Raw genomic sequence first — 15,875 nt, forward strand, 5'->3', positions numbered from 1 at the left:
GGCGCGATTATTATCTGTTGTTCACTCAAATGAGTGCATCTTAAAGCATGAGAGCGAAAATTGGTGCCAATGTCAAGGTTTGTCGATTTAATGATCCGTGCCCACCATACGATTCGATTCTTGCAAACCGCTTTCAATAGAATGCTCGAAAAATCATTCAGCGCTCTCAAAAACTTAACTCTCAAAATTTGTGTATTTTGTCTACTTTAAATGTTGTTGATGTTCGGAAATGGTTGCTAATATCGTAAGCGGAAGAAAACATTTAATTGAATCGATCATCATTGATCATTTATTTAAACTCGATTAAAATGCTGCAGTAGCACACCGGCGAACAAAAGATTGTAATAAAACTGAAATTTTTAAAAAGTTTCCATATCAACACGTATTAAACATTTTAACATTATTTTAGTTACATAAGAGCGTGGTCACGATTACTTGCGATCGGTAAAATGGAATGGTGTGATTTTCTTTCAACACAGAAGGTAGTAGTGTTCTTCATGCAATGCGAGAATAAATCAGCTTCATGCAATGCGAGAATAATTCGATCTCAGCATTTTTCTAAAATGAGTACCGCGTACGCTTCGATCTTCGAAGATTTTTTTTTATTCCAATTTCAAAGAACAATATGCCACTAATCATGTATGAATTCAATGTTGTTGTTGTTCTACTACTACGTTGGATGCACTTCATTGACTTGGTTCGTGCATTGTTTCGCCTGAATATTACGGCATAATGAGTGCCTTGTCCAAAAACGCTAAACTACGAAATAAATTTCATGATTCGTCTGGGCAACTCATGAAAGTCATGCAAATGAATAGCGTTAATACGCCAATAAGTACAATGTGACTGATTACTTATAGCAAAATCAAAAATTTGAATCTAACAGGTCGTTCGAGCCCCGACCTGGAAGGATCTTAGTGTCAGTAGGATCCATAGTACTAGCCATGCAATAATTCTGTATACTATGAATTGGTTGCGAAGTTTGTTGAAACAGAAAGGCCAAATTCTACAAAAGGAACGTAATCCCAAGACTTTGCTTTGTATCAAACAGTAAGACTTTTCTTTTGAACCTATAAGTTTGTAAAAATCGATATTGGCATTTACTATTAATATTATTGTTATTTATATTATTATTGACATCACTACACCACCAGCACGGTATTACTGCACTACCGGTTGTGAAAATTGCATATTTTTTCAAATAAATTTCAATTCATTGACATTCTTCTATTCTTTCGGTCACATTTATCAGAAATTACCTAAAATTTTTATCAATCGCAGCACCGTCTTTTGCCAATATCACACTCTAGTAGCAGACATCCGTAACCGTTTCGTTTTCTTTATAGCGTGTACGAAATAGAACAAAGCGCTCATCGTCGGAACCGGATAAAATGTTCAAGCATATTTTAGGAAACTATGAGACCTTTCATTTAAATCTTAGTTTGTAGAACTCGGTTTTTCCGTTTCAAAAAAAAAAATAAAAATAAAAAAAAAATACCATGTAACTCCGGAACCGAAAGTCGGATCCAAATGAATTTCAATAGCAGGTTATGGGACCATGCAGCCTTTTATTTGAATCTTAGTTTGTGAAAATCAGTTCAGCCTTCTTCGAGAAAAGTGAGTGCATATTTTTGTTACATACATACACATACACACACAGGCCTCGGTTGAAAAGTCGGGTTTCACAGTGATTGCATAGCCTTTCTATATGACAAAGGCCAAAATGGTCTTTGTTTCGAGCTAAAATATGTGAACTTATTGACACTATTTATAGATTTGAACATGACTGAAATTGTTATGCATATGAAAGTAACGTCTGCTGTACCACTTGTTGAACTTGTTATAAACTCATTTTGTTACACATGTTAATCATCAAAAACAGGAGTGTCAAGAACAAATACTGGTTGAAACCGGTATAACTAAATTTAAAGCAGTTAACTACTGAACACGGTGGCGTGTTTTGTAAACACAATCATAAAACCATTCCACTCATATTACTATCACACTGTTAGGTGGGTTGAAATGATTTCGGTTTCGGACCGATTCACCTCATAACAAAGCAAAATAATAAAACATCGTGTTGTATCTTGGTTAACCGGTTTGTTGACTGAAGTCTATATATAAATATTGAAATAAATTGTGCGTTCAAATAACAACACAGACTTAGCTATATCTTGTTACAGTATATTGTATGTTTTACCCTGAAGTTTAGCGCCACACAGAACAACGAACTACGTTATGAACTTGTGGGATGATAGCGACAAACACGCGAGTATCATGGTAAATATAACTATACGAAAAACAGGTTGTTCATTTATCAAGCTTTTATCCACTGTTATCGGAAATCAAACGGTTAGGTGGAATACAAAAGAAATCGTCATCCTTTTTGCTGTGACGGTAGCCCCTACAATATTTCGCTAGCCATGAAGGATCGATAAAAGATAACTACCTTGATATTCAATCACTCATCGTGTGACATATTGTACAAATTAATAATAGCTATAAGATTATATTGGCGAGTTAGTTTCGTGTACATAAATGTTGTTTGAATACAAATTTGTGCGTTTATTATTTTATAAATATCAGAAAACGATAGGAAAGTGTAAAAGACTCATTTTACTGACAGTACACTAGAAGCACAAATTTGTGTTTCTATAATATTCAATATAATACTATAAACAGGGCTTTTATGTGAGGCACGCGACGGCACGCAGTGCCCCCAAAGAAACTTTCAAAAATATCGTCGTAACTCACCTGAACATTTTTAGGCTCATCATTCTTATTAATCCATGAATGACTTTGGTCATCAACTAACCAGACCAACAAATCGGAATAATGTTCGTACCAATCTTATTTAACTGTTTGAATTTTTTTCTACACTCATCACCTTGTGATTCAGGAACCGGGAGCCCGATCCGGAATTCAGGAATTCTATATGTGCCCATAAGATCTTTCATTTGAATTTAACTCTCCTCATCGATACTGTCCACGATAGCCATATAGTTACAACGAGATAACCAGTTACAACGAGAGAATAATTGCGAAAAGATTTATGAGCTAAATTTGAAGCTGCTTCAAAATTTATTGCGTGTATTGTAAACAAAAGTTACCATTTTATAACAATAAAACCTAATTAAAAGTATAATAAGCAGTTATTAATTTTTACTAAAATATTATGTTTTTAACCAATGACACGAGAAATGGCATCAGTAGTTTCTCCGTAAAACGTTGTAGAGGGGGTACAAAAAGAAAAAAAGAGAAAGTAAACAAAGAGAGGCTCTCATTTGCAGTTAGGCCCTTTTGTCGTGGGACTATCGAAATCATCATGTTCAGGTTAATTCCAGAACAACGCTTCCAAATCGTGGAAAATCGTTATTTTAAGAATCAGTGTTCAATTAAAACTGTTTATACAACACTACTTGAATTTTATGGTGTTTGATACCACCATAAAGAACGTAATTACCAAATTTCGGTCTACATTCACTCTTTTGGATGCCAAGCCATCGACAATAATGAGAAGAGTGCGATCCTTATTTCTGTTACCGTGAATGGAAATCGATACAGAACCATGATCAATGAATTTTGGTTGCCAGGTCTTCAAGATATGGATGTGGACGAAATGTGGTTTCAATAGGATGGGACCACTTGTCATACCGCGGCTGAAACAATCGACTTATTGAAAGAACATTCCAATGACATTATTTCGAGAAATGGACCGATGATTTGACGACACTCGAATATTTTTTGTGGGGATACGTGAAGTCATTGGTTTGTGTGGATAAAAGTCTATTCGCACTATGCCGGGAAATTTTGTTTCCTCATCGGTAATGACTGAGCTGCCGGCGTGTGGATGTATTGGAATGCCGGATCCGGCATAAAATCCATTTGGTTGCCACCGATATTCCTCGCCGAGTTTTTCGCACTGTCGGTACGGTGAGAACAATTCATGCACACATCGGCAGCTCAGTCATCACCGATGAGTAAAAAACGTCCCGGATCGGCCGTCCCGGCATAGTGCCAATAGACTTTAAACCAGCAACGATTGATGCTTTGGAAACCAATATTCAAAGTGTCATTGCTGAAATACGCCCTCAAATATTCGAGAAAGTAGTCGAACATTGGACCTCCAGAATGACCTTTGTGAAAAAGAGCCGTATGCACGAAATCGAAAATTATACCATTTCATAATCTGGCATGCGTTTTATTTAAATTCCAACCACTACATATGGAAATTTGTCTGGTTGATGTCTTACAAATTGATGTCTACAAATTCCATCTGAATTCATAAAACTGTTGTCAATTAAGAAATCTAACCTGATTGAGATCAGTGCACTTTTATTAAAACGTTGGAATAGAAAACATATTTCGTACGATTTGTGTCAAGTCATCTCATTAGTAGTGTCACCATTGAATTTTTCCGATTACTCGACTTTCAATCAACGAATTGCGATAAAATTTTAAACAGATTTTCAGTTGTATTACACCTACTACTTGGAAATATTTCTACGCATCGGATTAAGTACATAGTCGATAATTACATATTTCAAATAATCGAAGACGAAAATTTCCATTAATAACGAGCAATGTCCAATTTTGCCTGTTTTTAAGCTATTATCTCTAACAGAGACGACAATTTTTGTATCCAAAAGTACACGATTTACATTCGAATCTTGCTATTCAATGTGTGTCTTCGTATTTATCAAACACGTACGCATAAAACAAGAATTAGTATCGAACCGACTAGCACTCCGTATTTTTTTCAGATTTGAATCTAGTGTCGTGCATTTTTCCAAGCATCATTGCAGTATTCTGGTTAGAGCTCTGACTGGACATTGCAAACTCAATTATCACATGGCCACTATTTAGGCCGTAGTCAGTATTATGTAACTGTCTCGCATTGACGCATCCACGCATCCGTGTATTTGGTTCTCCATATTTGGTTGAGTCTGTGTATGCGGAGCTAATTCCTGGAGTGAATGAATCCTTTCTATATTGACCTTAATGAGTTTTACCAGATTGTTTGGCATCCCTTATGGGACGCCGAATGTACTTCTGCCCATACATACTGCGAATCGTTCTTCCGGGAATGCAGAATGGTGTCGCTTTTGTAAAATCTCTTAAATCATCTCGGTCGGAGGCTTCATTAACTGTGCATTTTAAGTTCTCTTTCACATCTCATCTAAGTCAGTCGATCGAACAAAACCGCTTACGTGCGGGACGGAAGAAACCAAGTAAAGTATTGTGTAGTGAACAATAGAACGATCTCGAAATGAGTGAACCAAACGAACAAAAGCTACCGCCAGTACGAAAGAATACAATTATTGTTCGACCTTCGATACGAGAACTTGAAGGTTTACTTAAGGAGCAAATGCATTTTGACATTAAACGTTTGTCTTATTGCATTCACTTCTATGCAATAAGACAAATAATGTTGTTTACATCCAGTTTTATTAAGAGTTAGATGCAATTCAATTCGCAAAAGACAATAACAATGTGCACTATGTGGAGCACGAAAACATTAAGTACAACATTCCATTTTATATGGAAGATAGTGCTATATAATTGCGTGTGCATGATCTTCCCTCAAGCGTCATCGATCCATATATTCGCAAAACTATGTCCCAATACGAAGAGATTCTCTCTATCGAAAAAGAAAAGTGGAAAACTTTTTCCCCGGTATTCTAAATGGCGTACGTTTGTTACGCATGCGCTTGAAGAGGCCTATATCTTCTTATGTGACTTTCGGCCAGGATACAAGAATCCCGTGCAAATCACCTATTACAATCAGATGGCCATATGTCAATATTGCCAAAAAGCTGTTCTTTACGGTAAGCCATATGATAAACTGGACAAGGAGACAACTACACCAAAGGACAACGGTGCTTCCTTCACACCAACCCCAAGCAACCCTAGTACACCTGCGACAGGTGCCAACAACAATGAAGCATCCCCTTCAACGAAACCATCAGTATCAGCATTTTTTTGCTTTCGATTTTGATCTTTTAACCGTTAAAACGACCAAAACGATAGCAAATTAAGTAATCGATATATGCGAACAGCACAACATCAAATTGAGTTTTCTTTTTGATCTCACACTCTACTCGAGAACGAACTCAAGACGGAAATCAACAACAATACCACCGATGCGGCAATGGATGACGAGACGAGCCACGAACAAAGTGCCCTTCAATCCTCGCAGGACGGAAATGAAAGCTCCTCTTCCCCTAGAAAAAGGGTGACAACGAGATCCAACACAAAGAATAGTTTTTTACTTAAAAAATCGGCTTAATCGGACACGTAAAGCTTGTACGCAAATAGGCCTGAATAAAAATATCTTTCAAATAAAAAACTGCATTTTGGCACCTGCAGATCGTTCAGCATGCTTTCGGAGATGCAGAACGATTTGTTTCTTTATGTTTGGTGCTGTTTTCCCACCTCACCTACTCCACAATTCCCTTCCATGTTCCTTTTATCCTTTTCTTCCCATTAGGAAATTGATGAGAGGCGACGGCAAGGCACAAATCTTCAAATAACTACGGGGACGTGCCACTTGAGCCAATTAGTTCTGATGCCTATTCCTGGGTCCCATAAGAACTATGCAATGTTTCATCTCGATCGGTCAAACTATATTTTCGCGCCTGAGGTTGAAAGATTGTATGGTATTCAGTATGGGGAAACCGACGGTCAGTTTTCCCTTACTAAACCTCCTACAAACCCTCGGGCGCGAAAATATAGTTTCACCGATCGAACTAAAACTTTGCATAGTCCATGTGAGACCCAAAAGGAACAAAAGCAGTTTGGTGGAGCTGAAATCAAAATTTTGTCCCACCCTAGTGATGTTATAAAATATTTAACACATTTTTATCCTATTATTTCGGAACCGGAAGTCGAATCCAAATGAAATTCAGAATTTTTGTATAAGGTCATAAGACCATTCATTTGAATCTAATTTTGTGAAACTCGGTCACGCCATCTCTGAGAAAGGTTAGTACACATATTTTCATTTTTTGCACATTTTACCCCATAGCTTCGGTTCAAAAGTCGGCTTTCACGGTGGTTGCATCATCTTTCTATATGAAATTAACATTCTTTAAATATCTGAGGTTCACGCACCTAATACAAGTCTACTGATCAAAGGGTTACGGTACCCCATTCATCTCAGCTCCAGTAGTAATTTGGGTGATATCTGCTGTCTCTGTTTGACAGATGAAATTAGGAGCATTCGCTTCGCGAAACAATAACAGCATTATTGAACAATCTTCGAACTATTTTTCCTGCGGTATTGCTTCTTAGAACCGAAGCAAAGATACTGTAGTCGATTTTATCACAAATCTTTGATTGAAAGCCGAGGATTCGGTCAACTAACATGGTGGCTATTGGTACAGTAGCCCCATATATTTTTTGGATAAATCGGAGTTTAAATTCGAACGATATCGTGTGAACAGGGAAACATCTATTTTGAAACCAGCCTCGTTAGATGCTCAATATGTCGGCCTTTTTTTATTTATTAGAACCGTTTTTCTTATCTTCAAATGTACGTATACAGATACCCCGAAAAAAAAATTCTACCTTAATATGCTTGTGTACAATAAAATAAAGAACGTGGACCAATTTTTCTACCATTTCTTAGAATGCTGCCTTAAGTCGTAATTCTAGATTTCATTCAATACATTTTGAATACTCGAGTTCAAAAATAAATCCGTTTTCTTTGCGTAAAGATATCAAACGACTCAAGCTTAATTAAAGTTTATTTATATTGTTTCTACGATTCAATTGCAGCTTTTAACAATTATTCCTTTGTTTCCACTGACCGCACGATTCCTTACTTTTATTGTTTTTAGATTTTTTGTACTGAAAGTCATTCAAAGAATTATTTCTATGGAATTATGAAATACGGAGAAAGATTCATTGAAAAAACTATCCATGCAATTATAATCGAATTGAAGCGAATTAGTTTCACCGAGCTCATGACATGAAAATGTGACAACCGCAAACGACGATTATCTTAGCGATGTTTATTTTTACTCCGTTTTATTGCACCATCATAATACAGTATCTGTTTTATTGGAAAATACGACAGTCCAACATGATCGTGGTGGTACGTTTAACGTCTGCATGAATAGTTTCCAATAATGTTGACGATATCATGTACGAATATATTGAAAATCAATGGATCGACGCGGCTTCTGTGTGCAATCCAGGTTCAAGTTTCAAACAGACTAATGTTTTCTATTAAGAGAATTCTAAACACTTGTCTAGCAAGTAGTCTAACTGAAATGATACAAAAAGAAGAACTAATGCACTAATTATCTTTACTTTTGTACGAAGGCGTATACACGTATATTTTCTTCACTGAATTATAATCCAAGTAGATTTGTAGCTTACTTTTTTCATAAATTGTAAGTTACAGTTAACATTGAATTATTAAAACTCAGACTCTTCAAAATATAATATATCTTTTTTCTGCAAACCGTTGCAATTTTAATCGAGTAACAATTCCTTTTTATCTCAAATTCATCAGCATGCTTTTCAAACGGTAGGCCAAGTTTAACGTGATTAATTAATGCAGCTTCACAATTAAACGAATGCAAGTTTTTTTTCCTAGACAAAACAGAATGGAACACGTTGACCCTTGTCAAGGTAGACGAGACGTCATTTAGTCGCACGTATATCTCGATAATAATACGACGGCGAGTGATATTACTCACGCGAGCTGTATAACAGTAGGGGAGACTAGGGTATACTAAGTATTGGTATCCGGAAAATAGTCACTGTTTCATCCCATTGTTTTTAGATAAACGTTTTCGTATTAGTTGTAATGAAATTTATGTCTTTATATGATTTTGGTAGTTCCTATCGCGATTATTTTCCAATTCTCTTATACGGTTTCTGAAAACTCGGCCAATTTACTAACACATTTGCAGACACCGGTGCACGGCCCGAAGTTAAAAAGTTCCCTTCAACTGGGTAAGTAGGGAAGAAAAAAAAAACAAGTGTGCATCAATGTGTTACAGTGTCAAAATTGGCTGCGAAATAGCAAAGAGGTTTATGGAAAAGGGTAGACTATTTTTAATCAATGAAAAAGTCAGCTTGAAACACCATTCGTAACCGATCTCGTACACTTTGTATAGTGAACTACTTGTTGTGAAGTGGAAGCTTTTCTGGTGTATGTAAGATTATGTTATCACAGGTCATTCCATCGCAAGTTTATACGATTGGCACACGAACTGTTCGAATGATGATATGTTAATTGATAAGAATTTGATTATGCTGATTTCCAGTGGCATGCTCTGAATCAGATTTTACTTATAGTTTATGTAATCGAATCACAATTTGGATCAATTTATTGTATAGAACTATTCACACCAGAACATTAATTTATCAGTGTAACTTGCATGCCAATAATAATCCGATCACAAAGGTACCTTTTTTGGTTAATTATACAAACTGTTGGTTTTAACATATAACGACGCTAATATAAAGTATAAGAAATAAAGGGTTCTTATTAAAAATGATTGTTAAATAGTCGTAGCATGGTATAGCCTTGACAATAAAATTACACACTTGCCGACTCACTGCCTCATTAGCCCATTACACAAAGATTATAATGATATCGTAGTCTTACAGCCAATGCCCGGTTCAGTCGGAATTGATATAATCGATTGAAGCTTGTTATTGCATGCATAAAAATTTTCCATAGTTTATTCGTTAAGCAAATCTGTCGCCGAAATTCTACGGTAATAAACCAAGTATCACTTCGAATCCGAGAAGAGTGTTTCGAACTCATCACTAATCACTGTATTACGCAATATCACTTTTTACACACGCTACATTATTTGCTATTCAATGAAATTTGCAATGTCGTCAGATGTAATAAGGATTTATAGAGTAGTGATCAAAAAATTTCGGCGAAACGATGCGTGACCTTGGTTGTGATAACCCCGCATTCTTAAATAACACCGACTTGAGTCACAATTTTTTTTACGAGTGCTTGAACAACTAAATGAAATCCCACGAGATCAGATAAAACATGAAAAATGGAATGAAAATCTGTTTACCGGCTGTGACTTTGAAGAATAGCCACAAACAAAAGGTTCTGGCAGATACAGATCCGGATTTTTTTATATGGTAAACTCTTCTGTTTCGATGCACTAAACTTAACACCGGCACGTTCTAGCAACAACTGAAGTTCGAAATTTTTCCTTGATACCTTCCACCATCAGGGAGCGACTCACGACAGTGCGAAGATGATTGCGAATACCGGCTGAGTAAGGCATACTAATACGATAGAGGCAAAATAAGCCTGTGTAGTACAATACGTATCAGTGTTGGTTGAATCCACGAAACCGAGCTTTCATCGATCGGTTTGTTTACACGACGCCAATCACACCGGCATGCGAACCAAGTATTCCGGCATGTGTTGTGTACCACAAATACGGTAGACTACTGGTGAACGCACTCACGTGCTTAATGCTGCACGCTCTGGTGCTGCTTGAGCACGGCGCCGATATCTATTTTCGACCAAATGGTTTTTAAAGCATAATATAAATACTAACTAATCGACAAATAAGTAAATTGCTTCTTTTCCAGATGTACTTTTTATAGCTTTTTACCTTTTCTCATATAGAAAGGTTAAGCAATCACTTGATAAATCGAGTAGTAAAAATATACCATTCAACTCAGTTCGTCGAGCTGAGCAATGCAATGTCTGTGTGTATGCATGTGTCAAATAATCTCACTAGGTTTTTATTTATTTATTTTGTCTTCGATTATAGTAAAAACTATCGCACAGACTTATTATTATCTATCTAGTCTAAAAACAATATTTTCGATTTAAATGTGTCTTTGTTCATAGTAAAATCAAACAGATGATAAACTCTATTGAATTGATTACAGCAAACATCCATTGGATTATTTTGTCCATACTGTGTGCGATGAGCTGATCGTCGTATGAAGTCCATTCCCGGAACATTGATATGAATCCTTACCAGAAGTGTGGGGCAGTCGATGTTATTATTAAGCAAATCAAAACCGAAAAGTCGTTGATGAAATATCCGCCGGTTTCGCAGCGTGAGTAAGTTGATGAGAACACAGCGATCTTCGTAACGTGGTAGCTGAAGCCGATTAAGTCAAGGAAGTCTTCGAAGCGCGAATCGGACAAAACATTTCTGCACTCGTTCGATCTGATCGATGTGAACGTTGTGGTATGGAGTCCAGATTACAACTCCGTATTCTATAATACTGCGCACTAGAGCAATGTAAACAGCCTTGAGACAATAAACGTCGTTAAAGTCTTTAGTGATAAGTCCCAGGACGGCAAAAGCTTTAGCAATAACCATCGAAAGCTGTTCGGTGAAGCGTAACTTACGGTCGAGAACTACGCCTAAATCTTTTACAGAAGTAACTCTTTTGACTGGATTCGCCATCCAATATCCGTTAAAATTGAGTAAGCATTTTCTCATAGATTTGCACGTATTACCTTGTAAATCCGAAGCCAGAAGTGGGATAAAGATTAAATTCAATAGCAAGCTGTGAGACCATGAGACCTTTCGTTTGAATCTAAGTTTATGAAAATCGGTTCAGCCATCTCTGAGAGAATTGAGTGACATTATTCGTCACATACACACATGCATACACACACATACACACAAAGAGACATTTTGTGATCTCGACGAACTCAGTCGAATGGTGTATGACACTGGGCCCTTCGGGTCTCCGTTCAAATATCGGTTTTCATAGTGATTGCCTTCCGATATGAATACGTAACTTAAAAATATATTAATTCTGTATAAAATGTTCAAAACGACGTATGTAACAATGAGAGATTCTCTTTGTTTACTTTCTCTTTCGATTATTGCGAAATATTCCTGCTTTTTTTGGGGATTTCTCCAGAGCAGATTAAAAGATGATAGCTTTAGTTATTATTATCGGTAAATAATTGGAGAGAAGGATTGCTAAGAGTGCCGTAATAATCGAAAGAGAAAGTAAACAAAGAGAATCTCTCATTGTTACATACGTCGTTTTGAACATTTTACACAGAATTGGCCTCAAAACTACACTAGCCGATATTCCCAATCTCACCTTCAATTGAAAGATTTTTTCCTACCAAAAAAATTTCAAGTACGATGTCAAAATTGTATAAAATGTTCCAAATTTGAATAAAAACTAGTAGAGTTTTTATGTCATGCTAGTTGATTGCCATGGTTCTCGGGTTCCGGTGCCGAAAGTATCTGCAATAGTGGAAGTCACTTCGTTTTCCCATGAATGGCCTAACCGATTAGAGTACTGTTTTATTCTGTAGGTTATACTAGTTAATGCAGGTTGCTTTCAAGAATCGGAGAGAACATTTTGATTTTTTTATGTGAATATGATTGATATGAAAAAGGCATCATTACACCACCAGGAGGATTAAAACAGATTTTTATTGGAAGCGATAACATTTGGCGGATGAGCTATACTTCAGTTTCACCAGTATTGCTTGTGCATTATGTATCACGGACCAAAATCCATTCCCGGTATCATGATTAAAAATCATGAAATTATGAAACATGTCAATGAATGATTGACATCACGAAAAACAACTCATCTCCCATGAAAATTTTCACAATATCGATCATTTTGCTCATCAAATTTCATGAGAAGACATGTTTCATGATTTTTAATCATGGAACCGGTAATGTACTTTTATCCGTGTAGGATGAACGTACCTTATTTTAAAACTAGTTATCTATGCTTCTTCATTCAGAATATCTTTCTTCATAATTTTGCTAGTAAATTTAAGCAACATATCGGTGCTTATATTTGTTATATATGTTATATTTTCCACATTTTCGCATATTACATATAATTGTTTATTCTTTATTAACCAATTTTTCAATGGTAAATGGAATGGAAAGCAATGGAAAATACTGTAAACAAAGTGTTTCAATTCAACAAAAAAATATATGATGATAATTTCTGACGCTAATTTGTGCTCATTTTAATTCGGGTAGTTCACAAAAGCATGCTTCAGTGTTCATGTCACATAATAATTGATAACACATTCGAATGTGATCATAGGTCACTATCTGAAATATTTATATGGATAGAAAAAATAATTTGCCGATTACGTCACTTGTACGATTATATCTCCGAAACTTGAAGTAGTGATCGTCAATACGGCTCATTTCAATAAGGGGTTCTGAACCGAACTCTCTTTCGTAAGAGCCAAGTTCTTTTGAATAGCTCGTGAGCATTTGCCTATCACAAGCTCACACTACACGAACCACAGTTGTCAAATTTGAGCGGCAGCACGGATAAACTATGGTTCTTAGCTTGACTATCTTAAAATATTGAGAGCCGAGGCTCTTTTTGATAGCCGCGGTTCAATTTTGATGAGCCGTGGTTCGTTTGCTTACTGCTACGAGTCAGTTCAAATGAACGGCTCGTGAGCGCTAGCCCATCACTAACTTGAAGTGTCAGCCTTATGATCTTCGAAATCGACACACAGCCAAATTTTAGTCTCGAACGAGCCTTAAACTATTGATATCGGTTAATCGGTTATCTAAACGAACAAGCAGCATAGGGTAACGGCTCCCTATTTCATCTCATTCGTAGGAACGTTACCTTAAAAACCAGATTTAGCCTCTAAAATCACTATGATTGTTTCATATTTCTGCTTAATTCGCCTTGCTCCACATTGGGAAATTATTCACATTTGTTGGAAATTAAACTAGTATTCAAAAACCCGCTAAATGCACTTCTGATATGTTCACTACTCTGCTCCTAATTTCATCTCAATGGATTTATATTCATCCTATCGCTGGTCCTTTATGGCAGCAATGGCGACAGTAATCAAAACAAAATATTGCACTATTACACTCTGTCAACTATGAGACAACACACGATATAATAATCGGCGTCGACGCGGGATTTGGCCAAGCAGTTCAACACCAGCATCGGGATGATTCAACGGATCAAAGTTCGGAACTCCCTGAAAACGTACAAGAAACAGAAGGTGCCGAAAAAGTCCCTGGTACAGCAAGTTCAGGCCAAAACAAGAGCGCGAAAACTGTATAAACGGATTCTACAGAATAAAGACGGATACATCCTGAACGACGACGAAACCTACGCCAAGGAAGACTCACGAGCGCTGCCCGGACCGCAATATTATACAAAATCGGTGTACCAGGACCTGGACGACGCTGACACCACGGTGGCGATGGACAAGTTTGGGCAGAAGGTGTTGGTCTGGCAAGCAATTGTTGTGGTTGTCAAAAAATAATGTACAATTCGTGGAAAAGGACATCAACCCACCGAACTGCCCGGATCTTCGGCCAATTGAAAGGTATTGGGCAATTGTCAAGCGGCATGCAGGAGCTCAAAAAAAACTGGACATCTGCCACCAGGAAAGTCACAAAAGTAACTGTGCAGAATTTAATGAAGAATGTCAAGTCCAAAGTGCGAGCGTTTCACAGAAACTGGGATTGTGAAATGCATAAAAATGTAATTTTTCTACAATATGTCGAAAACTGATGTCAAAATATGTTTTTTTGCTTTTTTATTTAATAATAAATGTTGCTAACTACTTTTCGATACACTTCTTATATACATATGATCATAATTTGAAGAAGATTATGAGCATTATGAGAAAACTTGGCAACTTTGCACAACCAAATGAGATGAAAACAAAGCGTAATCAAATGAAGACTTTTATTGCTTGTCGGGTAATTTTTTAAGTTTTTATTCGTTAATTAAACAAGTGAAAGTGAACATTACTAATTATAAAGTCATCCAGCATTAAGTAGTAGTGTAATTGTGTGAAATAGTGACAATGTTTTGAGACGAATCGAATAGTAGATGTTCAGAAACATGACGAACTGTAAATCTTGAGACGAAAATGTATCCTAAATTGAAAAGTGAGTTTATTTTAAATAAAAAAAATGATCACCGAAGAAATTAAAACCTTTTCTTCCAATGAGAAAGATTCATTTCCCTGGCCGCGTAAAATTTTTATACTAATTTAAATGAGATACAACAATAGCACCCTCTCATATTTCCTCCTAAACTTTCTTTATTTTATGGCTTTTCAGGACCTATTTTGACTGATCTGGTTTCTATTGATATTGATATTTGAAGGGTAGCTAGTTTTTTATGAAAAAAAATAAACAAAATTTTTTAAATTTTATATTAACTTAATTCAACAAAATTATATATAATAATTAGCTTGAAAACTCTTCCGAAGACCATCTCGTAGAACGGCTCATAAAAAGTTTCGATAAAAAAAAGTGATTTTTAAAGAGACACACTCAGGAATAGAAAAAAATAGATAGAATATTTTCGTCCCTCTAATTTCCGGGTTCGGAACACTATATTAACTTAATTCAACAAAATTATATATAATAATTAGCTTGAAAACTCTTCCGAAGACGGCATCTCGTAGAACGGCTCATAAAAAGTTTCGATAAAAAAAAGTGATTTTTAAAGAGACACACTCAGGAATAGAAAAAAATAGATAGAATATTTTCGTCCCTCTAATTTCCGGGTTCGGAACACTGTGCAATGCCGAGTTGTAGGTAATTAGGCAATTTTCATTTATCCTGACCATTCCCAGACACTGTCAGCTTGGAACGAAATCAATCTTCAGTTCGGCAACGCCATCGCACGGTATCACATTCAACATATTATGGCAACTTACGGGGATGGGTGCGCAGTGCTGCTATTTTGGCGAATTTGACATTTCTCTCCTCTACTTCTATATAGGAGATTCGATGCGGGCTCACCTCACCTCGCAAAAAAGGATGTTGCCAAATATTTGTTCGGAAAATGCAAGAGCTGGATATGATGTCTTTGCCATTCTTTAACTTTTATATCAAATCAAATGGAGATCACGCACG

At 36.4% G+C, this 15,875-nt stretch overlaps 1 protein-coding gene across 2 annotated transcripts in view; it reads right to left on the minus strand.

Moving 5' to 3' along the window:
- Positions 1 to 10,219, minus strand: part of LOC131434611 (pyruvate carboxylase, mitochondrial) — a 39,292-nt gene extending 29,073 nt beyond the window's left edge. For both annotated transcript variants that reach the window (XM_058601497.1, XM_058601495.1), the window contains exon 1: positions 10,059 to 10,219. The gene's annotated coding sequence lies outside the window, so the exon portion shown is untranslated. The remainder of the gene's footprint in view (positions 1 to 10,058) is intronic.
- Between the last annotated feature and the right edge of the window lie 5,656 nt (positions 10,220 to 15,875).

This window comes from Malaya genurostris, chromosome 3 (genome assembly GCF_030247185.1).
Source record: "Malaya genurostris strain Urasoe2022 chromosome 3, Malgen_1.1, whole genome shotgun sequence".
Classification (NCBI taxonomy): Eukaryota; Metazoa; Arthropoda; class Insecta; order Diptera; family Culicidae; genus Malaya; species Malaya genurostris.